Genomic DNA, 5,233 nt, shown 5'->3' with positions numbered 1-5,233 from the left:
ATATTACTGTCAAGGATCTTGTCGTTGGACAGACTATACATAATTTCGTTGGCGAGAAAATGTCTCACCAAGAGGGTGTTGATCTTGGACTTGTAGTCTAATAAGCAATAAGTAGTCTAGCTATTCGTCTTGGTTTGGTTTTGCAGGTTCTTTGAATAAAAAGATTAAGGAAGGACTTTATCAAAAGCTTAAGAGGAGCGCAATCAGAGTGTAATATATATATAGTATACTTAAATTCCGGCACATCTGTGCCGTTTTAATTATTCAAAACGTGTAAAAATATAATGTAGGGTAAACGCAGTAGTTTGTTGGTTTTGTCTTACGTTGTCAGTAACTGATATTAGTTTTTAAAATTGGTTAAAAATATATTTCTAAAAATAAAAATTTATACGATCAATACGCTGATAACTGCGCTCTAGTTGCAAAAACGTTACAGCAATTAAAATAAATGCTGAAAACACATATACCTGGGCATATGAGGCTTTGGGCCTTAAGCTGAACATCGATAAAACTAAAATCTCCCCCGGAAAATCATAACAGTGCTATAAAAATCGGAGAGGAACTATTAGAATATGTGGCGGAATTCAATTACCTTGTCAGTTCGATTTCGGAAAAGCCCAACATCGACTCTGAAATTCAGTAGGTACAGAATTATCAGCGCCTCAAGAGCATTCTGGAAATTAAAAGACAGAGGTTTCTACAATTATGACTGGACCACAAAACTGAAATTTGCAGTGTACCGAGCAATAATAATCCCCGCCATGTTATGTGGAAGGGGACTCTGGTTGAAATCATGATTACTAAATCCCGCTTAAGATGGGCTGGCCACGTATGCAGGATGTATTGAAAACCGCCTACCGAAATCTCTTCTCTACGGTGACGTTGTAGACGGCAAGAGGAAACCGGGTGGACAACTTAAAAGATACAAATATATTTTCCATAAATTCTTAATAGTCTAAGAGCTGGCTACATAAAAAACCTTATCATCGTTACATGGCTAATTTTTCATGTGAAGTCTCCTTATGTGTAGCCATTATGAAATAGTCATGTCTGCCGGGGCGATCCCGGAGCTTAAAGCGAGGACGGCCAATCGAAAGGTTGAAATTTTGACACTAAAAATATTATAAGGTACACGAGTTATAATTGCGAAAATAGCTTTTATTTATTATTAAGGAACGTGAAAAATTGTTCGCAGACATTTTTCTTGTCGCTAAAATGCCGGCAGACAACGCGAAAGGATACAGGCATGAAATTTTGGAAAAAAATATGGCTCACGTGCATGTCGATTTGTGGAGTGTCATATTTATTCAGTTTAAAAGCCGTATGCAGAAGGGCAGACAAAATGATCGTGGCTAAATCAGCGGCAGACAGTTATCAAAAGCGCGATATTACTCTAGCGCTTTCAGGGAACGCTACCCGACTTGAAAATCGTGCATTTTTTAAAAATGTTCCTTTATATTTTAGAAAACTTTGTATAACTGCCTGTTCACCGCAAATTTACCCACGGTATAATTTTTTATTCTACCATGCTTAGGCTTTACTCTATGGTTACGAACTTGTTACAACACTAAAAGAATGGATGCAAATACAGAAACAAACAGGTGACTCATAAATCTTTCTAAAAATGTCTTTTTAAATTTTCAAACTTGGACGGTTATTACAGTTGAGGGTTGGAACCTTTGGTGTTACACAGCAAAATAAAAACACTAAATCACCACAATACACCAAAACACTTTTACTTTTACACTGGACGCGCGTTTCGCTAACCATGTTAGCATCATCAGCAGATGATTATAAACTGTTTATAATCATCTGCTGATGATGCTAACATGGTTAGCGAAACGCGCGTCCAGTGTAAAAGTAAAAGTAAAAGTAAAAGTGTTTTGGTGTATTGTGGTGATTTAGTGTTTTTATTTTGTTGAACGGTTATTTTGGACTCATTTGAAAAACGGTAAAGAGAAAATATATTCCTTTTGTCGAGATACCATCCCTGAACATATTTGCACTTATCCAAGACTCACCCTGTAGAGTAATATCGCGCTTTTCATAACTATCTACAGCTGATTCAGCCACGATTTTTTTCATCTGCTCTTTTGCTTACGGCTTTTTGAGTAAATAAATATGACTTTCCACCAATCGGCATGCATGTATGCGATTATTTTTTTTTGTTAAAATTTCATGCCTCATTCGCGTTTTCTGCCGGCATTTTAGCCACGAGAAAAATGTCTGCAAACAATTTTACACCTTTTTTAATAATAAATAAAAGCTCTTTGGCAATTATAACTCGTGTATCTTATAATATTTTTAGTGCCAAAATTTCACCCTTTCGATTGGCCGCCCCTGCTTTAAGCCCCGGGGTCGCGCTGGCAGACATGACTATTTCATAATGGCTACACATAAGAAGACTTCACATGAAAAATTAGCCATGTAACGATGATAAGGTTTTTATGTAGCCAGCTCTCGGTCTATAAAGAGGATAAGCATGCAGAATCGGTGGGAGGAGGCAGCGCACAAAATTATACGGTATTTTCCGTTAAGCTTGAGCTATGGAGTGTAGAGGTAAGGAGAAACAACTCCGTGCATTAAAAAATGGTCAAAAAAATGGAAGAATTAGGATGGCGCTGCTGTAGCAAAAACCTAAAATTTAAGACATGCGCCGAACATTTTTAGAACAGCTGATTCAAAAGACATAAATATTTGACGTGAATCATATACGTGAAGCCGCGGGTTTCAAAAAAATACAAATTTATTTTCATGTCACATGAATAAATTACAGATTTTTATTCAGCAGCAATAGACTAGGCTCTTTTTTTATTGCTCTCATAAGTTATTTCGCAAATGTCATTCAAGACGACGAAAACATTATTCTGATCGTTTTAGCTTAAAATTAAAGTTAATTATAATTAAGAAAAAAAAATATTTAAAGTAATAATTGGTGATGGGTTTAAAATAAATATAATGCAGCTTTAAAATAACTTCATACCTACATTTATTTAGTATAAAAGTAAGTCAACATGTGTTTTTATTATCGATTATTCAGAAGCAATAGACTGAGCCTCTTTTTTATTTTTTCTCATAAGTTATTTCGTAAATCTCATTCAAGATGAAAAAAAGCTTTAGTTTAAAATTAATGTTAATTATAATTGGGAAAACTTTATTTAAAGTTTAATTGATGATATGGGATTTAAATAAATATAATGCAGGTCAAAAATAACGTAACACATTTTATTTAGTATAAAAATTAAGCCAATATAATGTAATTTTATACTATACAAGTATTTATTTACGTTTTGCCATCGTAGTTGCCATTCATTCAGAATAGTGGATTTTAAATGTTCGATAGTCGGATGGCTTAACTACCTTAATATCAACTACTTCTAGACAAGAATCGTGTGCAGTATTATCTTCTTTTTCACTCCCAGCTATTCCAACATGGCTTGCATGGCTTGGGACGTGGAATAATATAATTGTATAGCCCTTCCAGATCCTCATGTCTTCCTTGTAGTTCACCCAATAGAATCGTTCTCGCAGCTTCCTCCCAAGTTGGTAGTTGCTATTCATTCAGAATAGTGGATTTTAAATATATTTGGTAGTCGGATGGTTTAACTTTTAACAATAACTACTTTTAATAATTCTTTTTCTCAATTCTTTGCACTATAATTTGCATCCCACGTATTGTAATATTTTCTTTTGAATTTCGTTTCCTATTGTCCCATGGCTTGAGACGTAATGTTATAGCCCTTCCAGATCCTCATGTATATCCCTTTTCCTTGTAGTCCACCCAATAGAACCTTTCTCTTAGCTTCCTCTCAAGTTGGTAGTTTCCATTCATTAAGAATAGTGGATATTAAACATGTTTCGTACTCGGATGGTTTAACTACTGTAACATCATAAATAAATTGTATACCAACACATAATGGCCAAACTTCAACAGACTTTAATATTCATAAACCTCATCAGAAGAAAATATTTTTTGATCCAAAGTTTTTTTTTTCGTTATTAGAATAAATTACCTGGAATTTGTTAATTCATTACAACATTGAATAAAAGATGCAAAGTGTTTATACATACCATGATAGATAAATCTTCATTTAAAATTATGTGATAGATCTGCTTGCTTGTAGGATCTAGACTGATAAACTCAATTTCTTTTATTGATATAACCAATAAAGTAGTAATGCTGAAATTTTGTTTTTGATTTGTGCAATAAGGTCCATTATTTCCATTATTTGATGCTGTTATTGCTCTACAAAATGTTGATCTCTATCAAGGGATGTTTATGTGTATAATATTACTATTTATGTGTATAATAATACTGTATGATCGAAAAAACACGGCGTCCAGTTGGCTTGGAATGACATCTCGATGACATTCTCCATATCATTTTACATATAAAATGACAGCAATCTTCATTTCATAGGCATCGCTGACGCTGTTTTTTATTCAATCAAATTGTACTTACGTATATAATATTCATTTAATGGTTCCTGTTTTAGTTGCTGGTGTTCATATTTTCGTTTTTTATTCTGTTGTTGCTCTACAAAATGTTAATATTTATGTGTATAACATTACTCTTTCTTTGTATAATAATACTTATGTGTATAATATTCATTTAATGGTGCCCTTCTTGCATTTAAATTAACCTGAGGCAGTAGGTAGAGCTTCATCCTCCAACATTTTCCTATGTAAATACTGCAAGTGGACAGTATTTCTGATGACAGTTTTATCATAAACTTTAACATCTTGTTCTTTAAAACGAAACTGCCATACCTTATCTGTAGATTTCAAAGCAATATCTAAATGCTTTTGACCATCGCTGTAATCTAATTCTTGTTTGAAAATCAATACCTAATATTATCGTGATGATTTTGATTTTTGACAGATTATTAAAATACAGCACTTACAGTTAACTATATTTCTTGAAAGTACCTACAACTTTATTTATTTCCTACTTTTATTTGTTTAAAAAAATGCCAACAATTTGTGCATGTCTGACAAACTTTAAAATCATTAAAAATAAATTTTATTCAGGTTGTAACTTTATAGAAAGGATTGTAAAAATATACTTTGTAACATGTATGTCAATAATCTTACGAAAAACGTTTACTACACTTTTGATTGACTCTAATTTTTACATATAATACAAATAATACAATACTGAATTATATTATGTATTTTACAGGCTTTGCCTTTGCTCTTTATTTTTCCATCAGCTATTCAATCAACTTCGCAC

At 33.0% G+C, this 5,233-nt stretch overlaps 1 long non-coding RNA gene across 1 annotated transcript; it reads right to left on the bottom strand.

Moving 5' to 3' along the window:
• Nucleotides 1-3,699: 3,699 nt before the first annotated feature.
• On the bottom strand, nucleotides 3,700-4,625 carry LOC115881486. The gene is made up of 2 exons (XR_004050054.1): nucleotides 4,072-4,625; nucleotides 3,700-4,013 (listed from the first exon to the last, which is right to left on the bottom strand). It is a non-coding gene; the product is annotated as an uncharacterized LOC115881486 (long non-coding RNA).
• Nucleotides 4,626-5,233: the final 608 nt, after the last annotated feature.

The sequence above is a fragment of the Sitophilus oryzae genome, unplaced genomic scaffold (genome assembly GCF_002938485.1).
Source record: "Sitophilus oryzae breed Bouriz unplaced genomic scaffold, Soryzae_2.0 scaffold_172_pilon_pilon, whole genome shotgun sequence".
In the NCBI taxonomy this organism is placed as follows: Eukaryota; Metazoa; Arthropoda; class Insecta; order Coleoptera; family Curculionidae; genus Sitophilus; species Sitophilus oryzae.
Note: the sequence above shows the minus strand (reverse complement) of the source record. Positions and strands in the feature narration are given on the sequence as shown.